Consider the following 23,808-nt stretch of genomic DNA (forward strand, 5'->3'; position numbering starts at 1 on the left):
ATCTATGCCCCTGTCCAGCTGAGAGAAAGGACTTGAAGAGCGAGATTGATCAGGTGGCAGTGAGGAGGTTGATACCTTCTTAGAAGCGGATGTGAATATAGAAACCGTATTTCCTCCAGCGTGCTTTCTGTTTTTAGAGGTCATTTTGAATGCAAGTTCTATTCCAGATTTTAGAATCTACTGTTTAAGTCCTGCGTATATCTTGTTCCTCCCAGACCTCTCCTATCAGGGCGATGAAAAACAAGGGGGTTGGAGGAGTAGGGAAAAGGGAACTCTTGTCATTTGCGTAGAATTGGCTAAAGCATTCTGCTTAAATCATCTTGGCCCCTCAGGCTCAGAGACCCATTAAAGGTTTACATCGGATTCCTCTCTGCAGGGATGTAGGATTTTTCCTCCGAGCACCAGTATGTCCCAGGTACTGAAGATACAGTTGAAAATATAATATAATATAAGAATGTTGTTATTTGCATGAGCAGCCACTGGGTGGCAGTAGATTCCCACAGTGGGGATTTGTGATCAATCTCATCGATTGTTGATCCAGGCAGAGGTGGAGGTGAGGCACTTAAAAAAAGGGGTACTCACAGTTTGCTGTGGTCAGTGTTGTGCTTCTGTAAGCTCTCGGGCAGGACTGCTGCATGCCATATAGGGGCAGGTGGAGATGACGGCGCCACTTGTTGGAGGCTCCAGGAGGATATCAGGCTGGACGCATGACACCAGAAGCGAAAGCAGTAATGGTGTCTGCGACTTCCGGTATCGCCGGGCCACGAGACTTTGCTCTGGTAAGCTGCGCCTGATATTCAGAGGATCCACACAGGTGAGTGCTCGATCTGCAGGCTGGGGATTACTTCCTCCTCGCTGGGATTGTGGGTCCCGCCACCCGTAGTTGTGTCACAAATAGATATATTGTTGTGGGGGTCTCTTTAATCAATAGCGCCCCAGCTTTATTCTGAGGAGCCTTGTTTGATTGAGAGGCTAGCTCTCCAGTGGTCCCGCTAACCAAGATTATACAGCGGCGCACAGCAGGCACAAGGGACTCACTTGATCCGGCCCCGCCGGGCACATCAATGATGACAAAACCCACCAATATGAAGGTGGCAGCTGCACCAATATCTCCCCGCAGTATATGTTTGTTTTTGGGGACAGGTGACCCCGAAAAATCGGGTTATAATGGAGGCAGAGGGAGAGCCTCTCTAACATGTGACCATTCAGAAAGGTTGCTAAACCATGCTTCCGAAGGCAGGAGCTTTTAACTAAGACTGGCTCCTGGATTTTGTGCATCTAAAAACCAGGTGTAGGACATCACAGCGTTTCTAGAATTTCACATATAAGTGTAAATATGGTTAGCTTCCCAGTGCATGTAAATCCATGTTTGTGTAAATAGAGTACATCCTGATTCTAAAAATAGCCTGTGTCCAAATCTGTATAAATGCACTGACTTGTACACTGAAATGTATCATTCTGATGATTCATCTGACCTGACCACTGATACCTTAAATCAGTGAAACTGTCCTTGTCAGGACACTTGAGCAATAAACATCAGTCTGCTTACAACTTCTTCAATATTGCTGTAATCCTGTGACCTGCCGATTAGACCCTAAAATCTAATCCATTCTCTGGCTGATTCTGGGGTTGGTCCCAGCTCTCCAGTACCACCGCTCCGTCGCTACCCTGCAGCTCTGTTCAGTGTGAAGGCCAGGGGGGATCCATCCACATCAACCCTGATCTATCGTAAGCGGTCCGGAATTACCAGCCCAAGTGTACCAGCACAGGAGTACGCTAGCAGTGACAGTTATCCAGAAGGAACGTGGTTCTGAGTGCCATAAAGGAGCTCAATGGTGGCAGCATTGTAAGCCCCTCCTACTGCGGAAAGAGGGCGCATTTGGGATAACGAAAGGGCAAAGTAACCCCAGCCGGTTCCCAGAAACAACAGACAGGGTGGCATAGGCGGTCCATCCTGTCACAGGTACCTTTCATGTAAAGTGCAGATTACAAACACTTGATGAAACAGCAGCAAAGTGGAAGGTAATACATATACACGTCTATTTAGACATCCATGCTTACAATACTTCTGCAAGCAACATTGTTCTTTGTTAATAAAACTGTTGTCTTTATACCGTTCAAAAATGTTTTAAATAATCCTACACCATTCTTTGGATGTTGATAGTTGATAGTAGGATCAGGTGTAGTTACACCAGAGGTGTCACTAATTCTGGTCAATACTTTTACAGTAGACAAGACCAGATGTCAAAATGTTGTGATGAGTCATCTACATCATCAATGTAGATGTAGTTGCTAAGCACACAACAATATATAGCACATGTAACTGTCCTTGGGCCCTCCCACCCACCCTTATGTTGAATGTTAAAAATGACATACGCACTTTAACAAACCAAGCACTTCAGCCACAAAAGTGCCACTCCTTGTGGCTAAGGTGCTTTGTTTGTTTGGGCCCCCACAAAACAAGTTAACAATGGCCTTAAGCCACCTAAGGTAACAGTGCTGTGGCAAGATGCTGTTGTCATCATCCTCAGCCTCATGCTCACCCTCATCAGTGTGTACATCATCCTCACAAATTAATAATTTGTCACCGCTGGAATCCACCATTACAGAAGTCTCAGTATTTTGATGTAAATGGCGGGAAAGGCCTTCCTCGTGGAACTTGAAGTTCATTTTTATAACCATCAGCTTTTCCACATTTTGAGGAAGTAGCCTCCTATGCCGATCGCTGACAAGGTTCCCGGCTGTGCTAAAAACTCTTTCCGAGTACACACTGGAGGGTGGGCAGCTTAGGCAGTGCAAAGCGAGTTGGTACATGGGTCTCCAAATTCCCTTTTTTTCCTCCTAGTACGTAAAGGGACTGTCTGATGTGTCTATTTCTATGATGTCGTGAAAATAATCCTCCACCATCCTTTGGATGTTGATAGTAGCATATAATTATTTCAGACCAGACCAGAAATTTGGTGCAGAGTCATCTGCATCATCCCTGGGTCTCTTGGGAAAGTTAAGTTTTTCCTAGCAGCAGTTGAGTGAGAAACTGAAGAAGGAAATGTCGTCCTGTAACACAAAATTTGAGCTATTATCTTGCTCACCAGGAGCTCGTTACATCTCTTTAGATCTGGGTCAGTTGGAAACAAAGAGACTACATAGCTCTTAAACTGAGGATCAAGGACAGTTGAAAAAAAATGTAGTGATCCGATTTCAAGATTTTGATAACTCTTGGATCCTGGTGAAGCGCATAAAGTACTTGTTTTAAATGTCTGACATACTTAGCGGAATTACATTGTTTAATCTCCTCCTTCAGTTTCTCAAGCTGCTTTTCCAAAAGTCTAATTAAGGGAATCACTTTACTGAAGCTTGCATTGTCTGAACGCACTTCACAGGTGACTACTTCAAATGGTTTCAGCACCTTGCACAACAAGGAAAGTATTCTTCACTGCGCTTGACTAAAATACATCCCTCTCCTTTCCCAATATCATGGCTTGTGGAGTAAGCGTGGATGACTTTTCGCTGTTCCTCCATATGCACCTGTATATACAGGGTGGAATTCCACCTTGTCACCACCTCTTGCTTCAGATGGTGGCAGGGAAAATTAAATTGCTCTTGCAGCTGCTGCAATCTCCTACACGCTGTTGCCGAATACCGAAAATGTCCAGATATTTTACAGGTCCCAGACAGCCTCTCCTGCACGTTCCTGTCATTTTTTAAAAAGCTCTGCACCACCAAGTATATTGTGCGAGCAAAACAGGGAATGTGATGGAATTCACCCAGCTGTAATGCTCTCACAATATTGATGACGTTATCAGAAATTACATATCCTAAGAGTCCAAGCGGGATAAGCCATGTTGCAATGACATCCCTTAGTTTTTGTAACAGATTGACAGCTGTATGCCTCTTAGTGAAGTCGGTGATACACAGAGTAGCCTGCCTCTGTCAAATGTGATGTACTTGGGTAGATGCTGCTGCTGTTCCTGCTGGTGAAGGCGAATCACCAACCTAGTGGGCTGTCATAGTCATATAATCTTTAGTTTTCCCAGTTCCGCTTATCCACATATCTGTGGATAAATGTACAGTGGGTAGAATGGCATTTTGCAGCCCAATAATAACATTTTGGCAGAGGTGAGGAATAGCTTTTCTACTGAAATGGTGTTGTGATGGAATTTGGTAACAGGGACACAAGACCTCAAATAACTGTCTAACACCAGCTGCATTAATAGTGGATATTGGACACAGATCTAATACGAGCATAGTCGTCATGGCGTCTGTGATCCGCTTTGCGACTGGTTCATACTTGCGTCCTCTTGAAAAGGATTGTTTATCAGACAATTGTTATAAATTACTAATAGTCTTCTTCTTGGTCTGCTTCTGGGATAAAGATTCACCCCTAACAGCAGCAACAGCAGTGGGAGTAGCGCTCAAGAATTCTTCAGAGGAATCAAAGATAGTGCAGGAGTCATCTAGCCTTAACAACTTGGATGCAGGACTAACTCTGATCGCTACTGAGGATATTGAAGAGGACGGTGTTGTGGGCGTAGATTGCAGGAGTCATGATGTAGGTGAGAGAAGGGTCCTAGCTGACTGCCTGTTGTTTTTTTACCATAACTTTCTGATTTTCCCAACACCTTGGCATAACATGGATGAGGTTCCTAGATGGCTAAGGTGCCTCTCTCGACTGACTGTGACTTTTCATACACTACAAATGACTAGCAACTGTTGGCAGGATTTGTGTAGAAATAATTACACACATAAGAAGTGGATTTTTTGGTCTTATGTCCAGGCATGACAATGGCCTTCTTCTTATCACGTGCCAGAACTGCTTCCACTGGTGTAGGACTGACACAAATGTAGCGCCCCCTGCGGGGAAACAGGACAGACGCAACCCTAAAGAACTTGCCTTATAAACGATGGTCACCTCCAGTCCACCTCCAATATCCCAGCTGTGATCCGATCCCAGCAGATCCGCAGCCGCAACCCTTGTCACCTCCAACCACGTCCCTCTAAGAAAGAGACAGAGATTACGGCCGTGCCTACCAGGTAAGGGCTCTCCGAGAATACGGCAAAGAACGAGGACACGGTCAGTCCAAGCTCACTTGTCGTCTCCTCACTTTGCTCTTGCCAAGGGACAGGGGGACTACAGGCACTTGAGACCAGGACTAGTCCCGCCTCAAATACCTCGCACACCTGCCGGCGAGGGCCGAACCGAAAGGGGAATCGAGCGTGATACTCACCGGGACACTCCCACTTACGATCCTGTTCTCCTGCACCTTCCCGACACCTGCGGAGGACAAGAACACACAGCCTCCATCTGCGCTAACGATGAGACTAAAGGTGTGCACCCACAAACACTAAACTGACTGCAACAGCGACCCGACCCTAACAACACTCTAATGGTTGGCAACGCAACGAAGTCAAACAACTATGACTAACTAGGTGTGGTGCACTAACGGAACTGCTCACTAACCACTACAGGGAACACCAGCCGGTGTTCAAGGACTGTACCAGAGGGCGGTTCCTAACCCCCTCACCCAGGTCGTACCAAGAAGCTGCCTTCTTGCTATGGGGTCACCCACGGATCCTAAGGACCGGCTGCACGAGGCCCGACTGAGGCTCACTCAACAGCGCACTAACCTGCGTACAAACTGCCGCCCGGAACAGCCGATCGAACTGAACCGCCCGACTGCCTGCACCCAGATATTGAACACGTATCCCACTCCGGAACCGCCAGGTAACCTGCACGGAACTGAGGACTGGGACTCTCAACCTGAACCACGGGACGCCTACTGGAACTGCATTGAGCTGTGCTGCACTGCCACTGACTCACTCAGTCACCCCCTCTGGAAACCAGTGCGACCCCAGGGACCTAAGGGACGGGAAAACTACGTGTGTTCTTCCCTGACTATGTGTACGCTGGTAACTACACTTGTCCCCACAGCACGGGTTAGCACAGAAAAACTCAGGAACAAGAGCCTACCTTTAATGGGGGCCTGACGTCTTGCCCCTGTACACAGTTATGTAGCACACCCCAAAATTCCATAATACAAACAATACTCGCCGCACAGACAGAATAAATACAGTATACAGTACTTTGCACGCTACTCACCAGAGCACACCGCTGCTAGCCAACCAGCCGGTTGCTACAGCACCACAGGAGCCTCCGCTCTACTGTACCTCCTAACTCTGTGTGCTCACCTCACACAGGACCGCGCCTACACTCACGAGGCTCTCACGCTTCTACCACACCACCAGGGCCGTCTGCCCTTCACACCATGTGCCTTGTGCACAGTGGCCTACAGAGCCTTGTGCTCTGACTATGGGCCTCAGCCCCCTCTCTAACTCAGGGCTCTGAGCCCACTAACTAGGGCCTTGTGCCCTGCTACCTAGGGGCTCTAGCCCCTGCCTACTTAGGCCTGTGGCCTCCCTAACTGGCTGAGGGCCTTGTTCCCTTTATAGCCTACGGGCTACCAGCCCCTACTCAGGCCCTGTGGCCTTCCTATGGCCTCTAGGCCACTACCTACTTAAGGGCCTTGTGCCCTTTTACCGGGGCCCTCGCGCCCCCTGCCGCTAACTAACTATCAGGGCCTTGTGCCCTTTATAAACTTGTGGCCTACTGGCCCACTACTTTCTCGGGGCCTAGTGCCCAGGTCCCTGGGCCTTGTGCCCCTAATACTCTGTCCCCATGGGCCTTGTGCCCGACCGTGGCCACGGGCCTAGTGCCCGAATTTACTGTTGAGGCTACTTACCTGCTCTGCGCAGAATACTCAACTTGCCACGCAGTCTTCTGCCTTCTTTCTCCGGGTCTTCCAGGCCCTCCAGCCGGCGGCGCCTCATCTCCTGTTCGGCGCTGGGTCCGCTGCTGCTTCTTAGGCGGGGGCACTCTCAGCCCTTACAAGGGCTCCCCGCCAACGATCTTCTGTTCTTGACTCGCCGCTCAGGACGTCCCACGACGTCCTTCTCTCTCCAGCGCCGACTCTCTTCTGTCAAAATGGCACCACCCGGCGACTAATATAGTCGCCGGCGTGACGTCATTAGCCGGCGCGAGCGCTGATTGGCTCGCGTCGGCGCCAATCTTTTAAACGGCCGGGCGTGAGCCGCGATTGGCTTGCGTATCCGGCCGCTGATTGGCCAGCGGGGAAAGATGAGCCCTGATTGGCTCATCCGTCCTCCGCTGCCAGGACCTGAAAGAAAGACACGATACTCACCGCTGGATCGATGGACGGGTGAGTAACCTTCTTTCTTCACCCGATTGTAGGGCTCAGCTACCCAGGGAGTCTTCAGCCCCTCCAGGGGCACAGCGACAGCCGGAATCTTCGCCCTCTTCATGGGCACCGGAGGCATCTTCTGTCCCTCCAGGGACACAGCGCTGGCGGGGGTCTTCTCCGGGGACATCTCCACACAAACAACATCCTCCTTATCAACATCCTCATTAGTGCCCTCCTCGGCTACACAGATATCCCCCTCATCCTGTTAAAATGCCAAAGTGGCATCCTCAATTGGTGTATCACCGGCTACACTTGGGCTGTTCAGGCACACATCAGCATAAATGCTGAAAGGGGCCTTCTTTATGGGTACACTATCAGAATGGTCACGATTACAAATAGTACTCGTGGATGAACTCTCCTCAGGGATTGGTGTCATTTCTGAATCTGAACATACATTTTCCTCTAATGCCTTACTGTTTTCTTCCAGCACGGCTTTTACATGTAAAAGTATTTGGGCACCACTTTTGGAGTCCGAATTACTTGGTCTTGCTTGGTCACAAGTGACCTTACAAGAAGATGCTTCAGTAACAGTGTTAGATCTCGCACTCATAAAGGCGAAGGCCTTATTCTTACTTTGCCACTGTGTGTGTGGAATGGCATGTTGGCAATTTTTTGATGCTTGCAGATTACAGCTCCTTTTTTCTTGACCACAGTAAAAGGTGTTTTTTAGATGTTTGTTTCCCTGACTTAAAAAGACTATGTACTTTTACATATGCTTTACCAGATGACAATGACGTACAGGGATTGCTATCATCAGGACTGGTGGCAGCAGCTGCTTGCTGCTCCTGCTCTTCTGTGTACTGCTGTGAATCCATTTGGATAACACAGTACACTTTTTGGTACAAATTCAGAAGAAAAACAAGCAAGGACTAGTATTTGTATTTCAGCAATGACAATTAGCAATGGAGCAATGAAGCTCTTGTCTTTGGGTGTATATAACACCGTACACTTTTTGGTGCAAATTCAGAGGAAAAGCCTGCAAGGAATAGTATTTGTATTTCAGCAATGACAATTAGCAATGGAGCAATGGAGCTATCCATTTTGTGTTACCTATATAACACAGTAGAATTGGACTGCAGAATTAAATCAACCCTGGAAGCACTATTATTTGTATTTTTCTGCAATGAGATTTAACACTGGAGCGCTCCTTTCTGTGTGTTACCTATATAACACAGTAGAATTGGACTGCAGAATTACACTAACCCTTCCAGCACTAGTATTTGTATTTTTCTGCAATGAGACTTAACACTGGAGCTATGGAGCTATCCTGAATGTCACTGATTACTTTGTTTAACACTGTAACCATCCTCTTCTTTTAATTCTCTAACTTTGCCTGCCGAACTGCTCTACACTCTATGCTACCCCTTCTGTGTCCCTCTCTCTAATGACGGTAGATCGCCATGGAGGGCGATATTTATAGATTCCAAAACTAGCGAGATCCGAGATCCAACGGCATCACGATGACGTTTTGCCTCATTTTCGAATCTGAAAAAACACGAAAGTACAGAGCCGAGTCGGATCCTTTCATTTCTGGTGTGTTTGGATTCCGAGGAAACGAGCCTGAGCATCTCTACCTTAAACATAAAGATAAGAACCTACAAGGTCAAAGTAAAGATAACATGCAAAACTATAGTGTCGGTACTCCTAGTATGAATCACCAAGGAAATTAATATTAAATGGAAAAAAAGTGGTTTATTTTCTGGATAGAACTGAGATGCAATAAATGATAAGGCAAATAACTGAAGTCCACAGAAACATTGAAAACAGGATCCCAGGATACCCAGGTAGCTAAGGGACAGGGGTACTGGATACCTGGCCCAACCGTTTAATCGCAGGTACGTGTTAGGATGGGTACACAGTACAGGAAAATTCTAATGATGCTATAGTTTTCGCAATTGTTCCAGTAACAGGAAAAATAAAATGCAGCATGTGTACACACTATACACGTTGTACATGATTACCTTTAGATCGGAGCTCTTCGTCTGTCATAACCATCGGCTGCAACTTATCCAAAAAGGTAGTCCAGGCAAGCCAAAGGAACATGTTGCTTTGCTACTCTACTCCCCACGTGTCCCGATACTGCTGCTACTGGTCCAGGCAGGGACTCGTCCCCTCCCCTTCATAATGACTCAATCTCAGGTCCCCTGGCTGCTTGGAGGGTCCTCGGTTGCTCTGCTTCCAATGCACAGCCGTGATCATTCATCACAGGTCAGGCTGCTGAATAAGGTATTAACTACACGGCGCATACAGGATGCCCCTTCTCCTCTATATGACGCAGACTGAACAAGCAGTAACACATTCCCTGCCACAGCTGTGGGCAAGACTGGGTTAAAAGAGGTTAGGGGTATTCCGGGCATAGAGAAAATGGACGGACACTATTCAGGACAAAGGCAGTCGTGAGTGCATACACAAGGCAGATTTGGAACGACATTGTTCCATTGTTGAACGAGATTTTTACTTCAATTTAAAACCCGATACAATGGGCTTTGAAGTGATAATCGTTCATCATTGCAGGGTGCATACACTATGATATCGAGCCAACCGGACATGTATCGTCTGATTGGATCGATGATCAGCTGAAACACTGTAGTGTGTACTCAGCCTTAGACAGAGTAAGCAGGTTAGGCTGGGGAGCTGGAAACTCTAGTATTTCAAGTAATACTGTGGACTGTAGATACTGGATATCTGGTGTGCCAGATAAAGCAGAAAAGCTGGAGACTGGCTTTCCAAGTTAAACTGTGAATTGGAGATACTGGATTTTCAACAGTGGATTGCAGATATTATAGGTGAAGTACAGGCACAAAGAGACTGGTTTAACAACTAGTAATGATAGTTTGCAGGCACAGGTAACTCGGAGGTCCAGGTAAGTTAGGAAACCTGTGAGCTGGATACCAAACAAGTGAAATGAGCTGCAGCCACAGAGAGCCCTGGTGTCCAGGTTAATCTTGGAAGCTTGTGAACTGAATACCAGGCAGGCAAGATAATCTGCAGGTACAGAGAGACTCACAGGGCAATCAGACAAAAGGATGGTCAGACTAGATAGGGGTCAGAAGCCAGAAGGTCCACAACGATACTAGGGAGAAAGTAGGAGCGAAGTCAAAACCAAGCCAGGTCTGGGTCAAAAAACGAAATGCAAAACAGGGGAGCAAGCAGTAGTCAATAACAGGAAGTTAGTCATGGTCAGCACACAGGATTTACACTGAGAAACCAGCACCAGCAAAGACAATTAATGAACTGGCCCAGACTGCTGGGAGATGCAGTCTATTAAAGGTCAGAGACAGGTGAGTATGATCCAGAGCTAACAATGAAAACTTAACCCCTAGTAGGCAGGATCAGGAGAACGCAAAGCTGCATCCATAGGGCAGATGCTGCTGCAAATGTTGTGATATATGAGAGCAATCTTTCATCTATAATGTCCCCGTGGACTGCAGTATATAGGACAAACAATCATAAGCATCAAAACCTGGATTGTAGAACACATCAGAAACATAAAGAACAAAATACAGTCTTGTGTTTCTGAACACTTTAGGCTCCATCACAACCACAAACCATCAGGTCTATCCTTCACTGGAATAAAGCACATAAAGAAAGCATCACGAGGGACTACTTGGAACAAATTTCCAGGGAAGAAGCTAGATGTATCCATGACATGGACACCCTATCCCTTATTGCAGAAATAATTAGAAATACATACATACGTTTAATTCCCATAATTTATACCTCCTATATATTACTTACAATCGCTAACCTACACAGAAAGCCATGACTACCCTAATAAAATCATGTTACAAGATTAATTTTAATCCATATCCCAATTCATAATCAACTTAATTTCCACACATATATTCCTCCACTACCCAGCAGTATTTCGAACCATAATTTATTAACAGCCACCCACATTCCAACCCACCAACCAACACCTTATCCCACAACACGCCCACCTAATCCCATCGGTCCCCTCCACGGGGTCTCCATATAAACTTTCCAAATGAACTTGCTAACATATCCATGAGGAAGTCAGCATAGATGAAACGAGTTGGATAAAGAAGCAGAACAACAGCATAGAAACTCCACCGGACTCTCACTCTACAATCAAATGCGTCTGTTCAAATCCCGTCCTGTAGTGGAACACATTAACAAGCATTGCACTCGCTGAGCCAAAACCGGAAGTTCGGATTTTGAAACGTACCTTGCATTCAAACAACAAAAAAGACCGGGGAATATCAACAAACAGCCCGGGGGGCAGGGGGGCAGAGGCTCCCCGGGCTGCTCGGTCAGACCGCTATTAGGGCCGGGGGTAGGCCGGCCGGCCGGCCCCCGGGTGCAATATAGAAAATTTTCACCGGCGCCCGCATCTCATTACATCAGATGCGGCCGCGTCAGCACACAGGCGGCCGCATCACATGACAGGGGATGCGGCCGCGTCATCAATGACATGGCCGCATCCCGTTTTATGCGAAGCGGCCGTCTGTGTGCCCCCCGGCCATCACTCTCCCAGCCGGCGCCTGACAACTAACACTGAAAATCGTACAGCTGCAATCCTATCACAAACTTATTGCCTATTAATAATTACTTACCACCTTATACAGAATTATACGAAGCACTCACTACCTAACTATTACATACACACTCACCACTCACACAGCATAAGTACCATAAAAACACTAACGCAAACAAACAAAACACAACATAAACACCACCTGCAAAAGACAACCCGCCCATACACATTAAATGCCAACAATGCTAACAACCATCAAACCAAGTAGAGCTTAAACCACAAAGGACTATAATCTATAAGAGTTTTGTATTAAAATAGCCAACCACAGTCCATCACTTAGCCAAGAATTATAGACACACTGCAAAAGGGCCTTACACACAGTATAAGATCTTTAAACATTGCAAAAAGAGAATTAAACAATACATAAAAGCTCAAAACAATGCAAAAGAGATTTAAACAGCGCAAAGGAGCAACAAACAGATCAAAAAGGTTAGGATCACCCACAAAAGAGAATAAGCAACCAAACCCTCCCACGCCATTCCCCCCACCCCCATTTTCTTTCTCTCTCTCTCTCTCTCTCTCTCCCTCTTCAGCAGATAAACAATGTGAACCATTAGACCGCACATCGAAATGCTACAGAAAAAAAAAGTAAAAAAAAGATAAAAGGAAAAATAAGAAGGAACACACACACCTGTAATTAAACCCTGCAAGGAAAAAAGCACAAAAAGTTAAGCCTACTAACAATCCTTTTTTCCAAAAATAGAATCAAATCAGCCTACACCTACATCCCTAATAAACACACTACTGCGCGCCTGGGATACCCCAACCAAACCAGTCGGCTGACAGGAAAGGAACTACTAACATCTACACCACACAAGCGCAGACAGTACAAAAAACCTTGTCACCAGGGCCGCTGCTAGCCTCCATGGCGCCCTAGGCATTTTTACTAAATCGGCACCCCCCCCGCAACAATCAGCACCCTCCTCCTTCCTCCCCCCATCTTTCCTTACCTCACCACCGCCGCCTCTCTGCTCCGTCTCCTCCCCTCCACTCACTGACACTAGTGAGTGGAGGGGAGGAGACGGAGCAGAGAGGCGGCGGTGGTGAGCAATAGCCTCTTCCTCCCTCCCCCGTGCATCTGAATGCTGTGTGGCGGCCGTGACAGGTATGGTCAGTGGTCGCCGCACAGTTTTAAAGTAAATTTCCCTCCAGGCGCCCTCCAGAGCCCGGCGCCCTAGGCAAGTGCCTATCCTTGCCTAATGGGAGCGCCGGGCCTGCTTGTCACAATGTCACAGTAGCTGAATGATGAGCCCTATGCCAATTCAATCTTTAACTGAACTAAAACTTTTTTTCATTAAACAGTTCTATTTTAACAACCTCATGGGTGATAAGTATATTATAGTATTTACTATTTGCAGAGCCTTAAATAGAGATGAAAAATTCCATGAAAAATAGCAATTTTCCGATTCCCTAACACCAAACACACACACTGTCACACATGAAGGAGCCGTGGCCAAGTCAAAATTAAGGGGAAATTTGTTCTATACGGCTGTATGCACATACAGCTGATTCAAACAACAGTAGTTGTTGCACTTCCCCCATCCTCTTGGGATGTGAAAATCCAGGTGAAATCAGCATATTGTGGGGCACAGAACTATTCTCTCTGCCTACAGCCTCCTAAATACATTTACCTGTACCTCAAACAAATTACAAAATCAAAGGCAGCATGGATTTAAGAGATCATGCCAAACAAATCTAGTGATGCTTTTTACTCCTTATAGTGACACATCATGGTAGATCAGGGAATATAGCTTCTTCAGATTCTAACAAGGCATTTGACACAGTATTACATAATAAATTAATTCAGAAACTGAAAATATTTGGAATTGACTTAAAATAGAGGAATAGATAAAGGTTTAGCTAAAGGACAGTGTTGCAACCAATGGTGTCAGTTAAGATAAAGGAATTGTAACCAGTGGAGTATCTCAGGGATCAGTCCTAGGTTTTTGTTTGAGGTATTCATTAGTGATACAAGTCTACACATGAAGGTATGTCTTTTTGCAAATAATATGAAGATTACATACCACAGAAATGGTAAAGCAAATACATAGTGATTTCGAGAAAATAGAAGAATGGTCTAAAGTGTGGAATGTTAAATTGAATACATCAGAATGCAAAATAATGCATATTGGGCACAAAAGTCCAAACATAAACTATATAATGAATGAAAATATAATGTCAACAGGAAAAGAAGGGGACATTGGACACTATGAATGTTTAATGATATATGAAATTCAATACACCGTTCATTAGAGCAACCAAGACCTTTGAATTGCCTTAATATTATGTGGAGGTGAATAGAGATTGAACAATATATATTCTATATAGTAATCTATTGGCTACAAAACAGTAACCAAGCACACACACACAGTTGAAAGAAATTTTATTGTATCATAACAACAGTAACATTACAATTACCAAATATTCATGGGGTTGTAATTAGATCATTAAGACTTTATTTATAAATTAAGTTTGAATACCATTTAATATTTATTTATGGGGGTAGCGACATGCTGCCTTTTTAACAGTGGATATTCCAATAAAATACAGTAACTTCTCAATTTATTATTTTAATATTTCGCTAGTCCAGAGAATATATAGGGATTAAATGGATGTTAATTCTCCATTTTTATCAATAAAGCTATATTAAAGTATATCAATACTATTATATTATGCATTTTTTCTAATAATTGATTTAAATAATAAACCATTGATTGCCCTGTATACACACACTACTTTCTTTTTTCTTTGTTTATGGTAAATATTACAGGCATGTGATCATGTTCTTCTATATGAACTGTGAGAGTATAAAATAATTGATAGTTATTAAGATGTACAAATATATGGTAAATGCCTTAAAAGAACTATATAAGACTACGCTTTGAAGGAAAAAAACAAATGCTTCCTATGGAACAAGACAGCAGCAAGATGCCAGACTGAAGCAAGCAACTGGCAGGAAAAGCATGTAATGCTGAACAGAGGATGTGGGCTTATATGTATATTTGCTGAGCTAAAGAGATTTCCTTATATGTCCTTGTTGTTAACCAGTTAATGCTGGTCACTATGTATAAATAAAGGATCAGTTTGCATGGACCCTCAGAGCTGATTTTGAAACTGCAACACCTCGTTTGTGTTTTATTCTTCACTCTCCTGTTAACAGCAAAATACCACATAGGAAATCAGGTTATCAGAGATCGATAATGAGGGCACCAAGCCTTGGTACCCCGACATTTTCTGGGGACTTCATCTGGGATACTCAACATACCAGCCCAGGACTGACCAGAGACCTCCTAAAATCTTCAGGAACAGCAGACAAAACCGTGCGGTGAGCAGTCGAAGTTTTTTGCATTTGCAACTCCCTACTCCATCTGCTCTTCCTGTAAGATATAAGGTGGGGTTCAGTAGGGGATGGTATAACGGGTATTTGAACAAATTACTGAATAACCTGTTTTCCTGATATATATTTGTTGGTTTTTTTTGTGAAAAATAGATAAGTGAATGTATGTGTTTGTGTCGATACAGGATATATATAAAAGGATGCAAATACATAACTTATTGATTGACCTTGATAATCAAAAGCATTCCTCTATACTTGTTGCTGAGACCTCGCCTTGTTTTGTGTAAATGATTGTCCTTGGGTTTGAGAGGTCATTATAAGAACTCTTCGCTCCTGAAAAGATTGAGTAATAATTGTACTAGTATTAATATATTGTTTCATAAAAACATCAAAGGGAGCTGAGGGAATCAGAGATATGCTGTGGGGAGTAAAAATGTCAGAAAATAATCTTAGTTGTCCAGACTGTAAATGTGTTGTTATAATTCAAAAGGCATTGACAATACAAACTAGTAAATTGATAGCGGTGATAGGAACTGACACTGATTGTTCAGTAACATATGGTAAACATAAGGAGGGAATTTTTAATCCAACGATATATACAGCAATAGTTGGAAGTCATGGTTGTCCAGACTATCTAAAAACCCAAATAGGATTGGGATGGTGGCTAATATATCATTTTTTTAGAAGGATAAGGCCACCTATATGTCTATTAATTAATAAAATATCAGTAAAGTATGTACCCAAGTTGATCAAGCAATACATAACAGGATTTAATTGTAAAGGTGTATAAAATTAGAATAACAGTCACTTCTCAGGCACACTAGGGGCCGGTATTCCCATAACTGCAGTAATGGGGGCCCAGGGCAGTAAAGGTATGATGGTACAGACATCATACACTCCTGCGGATCTAGTTAAGGAAAGAGAAGGTATTGTGGCTGTTAGAGAAATCTATATCATCTTTAGGAAGGCGGGATTGCCAGATTTTCAGAAAGAATATAGTATATAGATTACTAGGAATAATAAAGAACACCAAGTATCAGCATGGGTAAGGGCATGTAGACAAATAGAACAAGAACAAATGGTAAAGTAAAAGATGTTAGAAGACATCCAGGAACATACAGCTGTAAACTTGCCTCCAACTCAGCCACCCCCAAGTGCACCATCAGACCCACATAGTCACCCATTAGAAGGGACGTCAGGACAACTACCCCCTGTAAAGGAAATTGTGATATTTTTTAATTAAGCAATATATAGCTTTCATAGATAATGTAGAAGTCAATTAGTTAAAAATGACTAACTACAGACCTTCGTAGGTAAAGAAATTCCAATTAGATTAACAGATTTAAAGGATCAGCGGTTATGCTTCAAAAATTTGGATATAACTCACTTTCAGTAAAGATAAGCAAGATAAGCTGTCTGTCCTGCTCTAAGTGAGAAAGATTTACAGATGTCTTTGTTCAATTGGTTGCAGGTCATAGCTACAATTGAAAGGATTTTGTTTATTATTATAGTATGTAACCATAAGAGGGTATGCCAGGTTTTATGTATAAATATTAGTATACCAGTTTCAGTAAAACAGAACTGATTAATCTAGACAACAGTGTGAGTCTCAGATCAATTCTCCAGTGTGCACCGTACACCTGAATTAGAAGGGATTTTACTGGTGGCAAAAGGTCTATTGCCTTTAACATACTTAGAGGCCACAGTGAGCTTCGAAAATCTTCCTGAAAAACTGTGAAGGAATCGGGGAGAGGCAGAACTAGGAACAACATAACCGCGGTGGGTAGAAGTTTTATTCTGCTCTAAAAAGGTCGTTGTTATTTCTGTGTCTTCTAAGATTCATCAGTTTGATGTGAAGGTTCAAGAATACTCACCCTTCTGGTTCTGATAAGATTCATTGTTTGTATTTGTTATATTTTGATATATTGCTTTATATGTCTGTTGTTGAAGAAAGGTGTACAATAATATTTAAATTAGCTACTGAAGGATTTAGAGTTAACAGTATTTGTGCTGGTAGAAATTCGAGAAAGCCTTTTAAATTCAGAGGGTCATTCTATTTTTGGCTATTGGAACTTGAGAATTGCACTGGACTATTTTTAGCTGCAGTCTTATTTTTCATATATTCTCTTTTGCGCCAGATATAATACTTTTTGTATTGGTTGTGCAAAATGAATTAGGAAAAAGAAAAGACAAATTACACATTGTGCATATTTTTTGCTTTAGTTTTTGTTATGTTTCTGTCTTACAACCTGTGAGTGAGAGACAGAGAATGGAATATCTTCCCCTTCCTATTCTGTGTAAAAGACTTCAGTATGTTGAGAAAGGGAGGGGGGATATGAGCAGAGGGGGAATGAAGTTGCAGATTCTCTCCCCAGTTTGTTCAGTGTGAAAGAGAAGGATTTATTTGACAATATATGTGGTTGATAGAAAAAAAGGTTTTTCACGTGTGCTTCGGTAATTCAAGAGTAATTGAAACATCTCAGCAGTGGTAACAACCTAATTGAAGCTGAAGCTAATTGAATGCTGGGACTTGTAGTTCCACAACTCTATGCTGTAACATATCAGTTATATTTATTTATTTTTCTTCCTCTTTTAGCAAGAAAGAGAGTGTTTTGTGGATTACTGAAAGAATAATATTTTCTGCTTTTCCATTTTTAAACTTGTATTAGTATAATTTTACCACATTTCTGGATATTGATTTGAAGGGATTTTTGTTAGTAATTTGACTTGTGGTACAATGTTAGGATTCCAGCTAGGTCGTTTTAGCATATTGTAGGTGCAAATGATTTTTTTTTTTTTTTGGTGTTGCCTCTATGGATAAATGTATGCCTGCTGAAAGTATATTTAGTTGAGAGAATGTTAGGTGAACATTTGTGTGTGATTAAATGTCAGACCCCTAGACCAGGTGAATTGAAACCAAAAGAACCTCCTGCCCCCCCGCATACAACGATATGTTGGATGCAGGAGATTCAGTGACACAGGCTATTTCACAGAGTCAAACGAATGAAGCAGCTGTTGAATAAAAACAAGACACTCTTCTAATATGTAGATAACTTATTACCATGTTGCCAAATGAATGACAGGTGTCAGGAAGAGACTACATCATTAATTAACTTTTTTAAGGCAGCAACATTGCAAGGCACCAGACACCTCACACAGGACAGGATAACTGCAATCCAGCAGGTAAAGCCACCACAGAACACCAAGGAATTAAGGGCATTCCTAGGTTTGGTAGGGTACTGCAGGGAATGGATTGCCGGAGCATCCCTCCTAATGCAACCCCTCTATGATGCTCTTAGTGAGGTAAAAGGGTCCAGGATATATTTAACCGAATTACAACGAACATCGTTTGAAACATTAAAACAAGCCATTGTGCAGGCACCATCGTTAGGATTACCACAATATGATAAGCCATTTACCTTGTTCTGCAATGAATCTAAGGGACATGCACCAAGGGGTCCTTTCACAGATACACTCACATAAACAGAGACCGCTGGCTTACTATTCATTACATCTAGACAGTATCATAAGAGGAGCCCCGTCCTGTATAAGGGCGGTGGCAGCCGCAGCCTTTCTAAAAGATAAGGTGGCAGATATAGTACTAGACCACCCCTTAACTATACAGGTCCCACATGCAGCTACAGAAATACTAAACCAAGCAAGAACAAAGCATCTGTCCACAGCAAGGCTCACTAAGTATGAGGTGTCATTATTAAGTCATGCACATGTAACAATTAAAAGATGCACAGTTTTGAACCTGCTACACTGTTTCCAGTTGAAGCAGGTTCAACAGAGGGGAGAGAGGTGGGTGGGGACCTACCCACCCTTGATGAATCAGAAAGGGAGAAATGTATCAGTACCAGACAAAATACACACAAAAATTTTCCCTTTTCTGAGTCACATGACTGTGCTGAACTAATGAAGCTAGAAATGAAGGAATTAGAAAATGTGACAGATGTCCCCATACCTAATGCAGATTGGAACTTATTTGTTGACGGTTCCAGGTATTATTATGAAGGGTCACCACACAGGGTATGCTGTGACCACCCTGGAAGAGACTTTGATACAACGACCACTCCCACCTTTCTGCTCAGCACAAGAGGCGGAGTTGCATGCACTCACTGAGGCATGTATAATGGCAGAAAACCAAACAGCTATCATATACACAGACTCCAGGTGCGCATATGGCGTGGCCCATGATTTTGGGCCAATATGGAAGAGCAGGGATTTTGTGGGGTCAGCAGGAAAACCTATCAAGCATGCAGAACAGATAAGGGCTCTGTTTAGAGCTCTGCAGCTACCCAAGAAGGTAGCTATATTGAAAGTCCAGGCACACACTAAAGAAAAGACTAGGGAGGCTATGGGAAATGCCAAGGCAGATGCTGCTGCTAAACAGGCAGCACTTATGCCCAGGGTGCAGGTCTGTCATGTGATACAGGGTAAAAACCCTGTAGAGCCTGTAACCCTTGACATACTGCAAAAGTTCCAGGAACAAGTCTCCTCAATAGACAAAAAAAGCCTGGGAAAAGGAAGTTGCTACATGTCAGGGAGGGCTCTGGAGAACAGATAATAAGTATTGTCTGCCCAGAAGCCTATACCCTATGATGACTCAATTGGCACATGGGCTGGGCCACAATTCTACAGAAGCTATGACCAATATTGTCTTACGACATTGGGTAGCACTAGGATTCAATGCAGCTGCTACGGCATATGCAGCAGCCTGTGTGATATACGAAAAATACAATCCAGGTCAGGTAGTGAAAACACCACAGAACACACCAAAGACATTGTACCCATTTCAGAGATTGCAGATTGACTATATACAGCTACCTAGGGTAGGAACATATGAGCATGTCCTTGTGTGCACAGATCTATTCTCAAATTGGCTAGAGGCCTGGGCAGTGGCCAAGGCAACAGCTAAAAACACTGCCAAGAAACTGATAAGTGAGGTAATTTGCAGGTATGGAATACCTGAAACAATAGAAACAGACCGAGGATCGCATTTTACGGGAAAAGTAATGCAAAATATAATGAAGGATATGGGGATACAGCAAGCCTTTCATACCCCGTATAGGCCGCAGGCAAGTGGAAAAGTGGAAAGATTGAATGGCACATTAAAGTTAAAAATTCAGAAAATGATTGCAGAAACAGGATAAACCTGGGAAGATTGTCTACCTTTAGCTCTATATTCAGTTAGAACAACACCAGGAAAGAAGCATAAGTTGTCCCCTTATGAAATATTGTTTGGGGGAGCCCTGAAGACATGGTGTTATTTTCCTCAGCAATTGCAACATAATCATGCAGATCTAACTGATTATTTAATACAGCTTACAAAGATAATGACTAATGTGCACTCTCAAGTTTTCTCCTCCATTCCAGATCCAAATAACGATACAGGAACACATGCCTTGCAACCAGGAGATTGGGTTTACCTAAAAAGGCACATGAGGAAAACTTTGGAACCCAGATTTGATGGTCCATATCAAGTGGTCTTGACTACTCCCACTTCTGTTAAGTTAGGAGGACGAAACACCTGGGTCCACGCATCTCACTGCAAAAAGCTGACAGTGAAAATTGAAGCACCATGAATCCTTTTTGTGTGATAATGTGCATAGCACTAGTAACAGTACAGATAATGTATATACAGATGTATACGCCAGGAAATAAAGTTAAGAAGGTAGACTTAACCAAATGTGCAGGTATGATATGGAATAAATCAAGTAATCAAGAAGAATGTGTGATGGTAGATGCAGGCACAGTGGATGCCCACAGTTTTCACGCCTTTGCAGAAACTAATATTATGGGACAAAGAATATTTACAGATATTTAATGCAACATTTTTCAATTCCTTAGGAATAGATGTAAATATCTCCTTGATGTTTAACTGGACTGAATGCTCAATTAAGACACTGTATCAGAAAATACAAAAGAGTAACGCTCAAACTCAATTAATGACTAACAATGAACTGGTATATAGAAATATGTTTAATGTAGCTACGCAGCTATGGATTCAAACTGATGGAATGGGTGTGAAGTGTACAGAAAACTGGTGCATAGGAAGTTTTCAGACATACAGTATACTGAGGACTGAGATAATGTGTAAATTCCTCATATTGCCTGTCCCACTCTATGCCCAGGTCGGTGGAACACAATTATGGACCCCGCAGATAAGAGGGGAGTATATAGATGATAATAACAACACACATAACTTAGGATTGTGTTCAAATACAGACAATGGAATAGTGTGCTCTCAAAACACTCAAGTTTATGAACCTTGTAAGCTAGAACATCCAACTAGTGTCTGTAATTGGGAGCTCCATGACAGGAGAAATGATATGTTTATAGAAGTAGCACCACAAATAGTGTGCTTAGTAACCCATGATAAACAAACTATAGAAATGTATAACTTGACTAACCCATTTCCAGGATGTATCCAAAATGTTACTCATCTAGTAATGGTTTTGATCCTGTTGATTGTGTGGAATTGTTATTTGTCCTGTAAGTCTAGGAAAATGGTTAATCAGGCCATGACTCCGGTACCAACATATTTTAATCAAACTCAAAAAGTATGTACCTCATGTAAACGGAAGAACCCCTATCAAGCAAAAATAACATGTGTATACTGCAGTAAAATACTGCTAGGGAAAGAATAAATGATGCAAGGATACTTTCTCTTGTGAATGATTAATTCTCTATCTTCATGGAGACATTAGGTCAAAGTCGGGGTAAATGTAGCTTGAGATTAGGTAGCCCTGTATCATGACATGATAGGAAGGGTCAGGAAACACATGTATATTTGTTTAATGTAGAGATGGGCGGGTCCGGTTCTCCGAGAACCGAACCCACCCGAACTTTGGGTATCCGAGTACCGAGCTGAGCAGCTCGGTACTCTCCCGCCCATTCCGAATCCAAATCGAGGCCGAACGTCATTGTGACGTCGTCGGATCTCGGGACTCGGTTCTCGCGATACTTCAACTTTATAAATACACGCCTCCACAGCAATCCATCGCCATTTGACAGAGGGAGAGAGCAGGGTGTAGTCATAGGCTAATTAGAGCAGGGACAGAGAATACCATATTGTTCTTGCAATTGCTCTAACCAAAATCGCTAGTGCAGAGAGGAGGATAGAGGTTTATTATTTTTTCTTCATATTTGGCACTCCCCAGCGCTTTTGGGGTGTCCCCCATAATTGTGCATTAATATTTCTGGCTGTCAAAAGTCATATCTGTCAGCATTATCTACTAAATAATTTGTAGCACACCTCAGTGTTTTTGGGGTGTCCTCCCTAATTGTGCATTAATATTTCTGGCTGTCAAAAGTCATATCTGTCAGCAGTATCTACTCAATAATTTTTAGCACTCCTCAGTGTTTTTGGGGTGTCCTCCCTAATTGTGCATTAATATTTCTGGCTGTCAAAAGTCATATCTGTCAGCAGTATCTACTCAATAATTTGTAGCACTCCTCAGTGTTTTTGGGGTGTCCTCCCTAATTGTGCATTAATATTTCTGGCTGTCAAAAGTCATATCTGTCAGCAGTATCTACTCAATAATTTGTAGCACTCCTCAGTGTTTTTGGGGTGTCCTCCCTAATTGTGCATTAATATTTCTGGCTGTCAAAAGTCATATCTGTCAGCAGTATCTACTCAATAATTTGTAGCACTCCTCAGTGTTTTTGGGGTGTCCTCCCTAATTGTGCATTAATATTTCTGGCTGTCAAAAGTCATATCTGTCAGCAGTATCTACTCAATAATTTGTAGCACTCCTCAGTGTTTTTGGGGTGTCCTCCCTAATTGTGCATTAATATTTCTGGCTGTCAAAAGTCATATCTGTCAGCAGTATCTACTCAATAATTTGTAGCACTCCTCAGTGTTTTTGGGGTGTCCTCCCTAATTGTGCATTAATATTTCTGGCTGTCAAAAGTCATATCTGTCAGCAGTATCTACTCAATAATTTTTAGCACTCCTCAGTGTTTTTGGGGTGTCCTCCCTAATTGTGCATTAATATTTCTGGCTGTCAAAAGTCATATCTGTCAGCAGTATCTACTCAATAATTTGTAGCACACCTCAGTGTTTTTGGGGTGTCCTCCCTAATTGTGCATTAATATTTCTGGCTGTCAAAAGTCATATCTGTCAGCAGTATCTACTAAATAATTTGTAGCACACCTCAGTGTTTTTGGGGTGTCCTCCCTAATTGTGCATTAATATTTCTGGCTGTCAAAAGTCATATCTGTCAGCAGTATCTACTCAATAATTTTTAGCACTCCTCAGTGTTTTTGGGGTGTCCTCCCTAATTGTGCATTAATATTTCTGGCTGTCAAAAGTCATATCTGTCAGCAGTATCTACTCAATAATTTGTAGCACTCCTCAGTGTTTTTGGGGTGTCCTCCCTAATTGTGCATTAATATTTCTGGCTGTCAAAAGTCATATCTGTCAGCAGTATCTACTCAATAATTTTTAGCACTCCTCAGTGTTTTTGGGGTGTCCTCCCTAATTGTGCATTAATATTTCTGGCTGTCAAAAGTCATATCTGTCAGCAGTATCTACTCAATAATTTGTAGCACACCTCAGTGTTTTTGGGGTGTCCTCCCTAATTGTGCATTAATATTTCTGGCTGTCAAAAGTCATATCTGTCAGCAGTATCTACTCAATAATTTTTAGC

The sequence above is a fragment of the Mixophyes fleayi genome, chromosome 4 (assembly GCF_038048845.1).
Source record: "Mixophyes fleayi isolate aMixFle1 chromosome 4, aMixFle1.hap1, whole genome shotgun sequence".
In the NCBI taxonomy this organism is placed as follows: Eukaryota; Metazoa; Chordata; class Amphibia; order Anura; family Limnodynastidae; genus Mixophyes; species Mixophyes fleayi.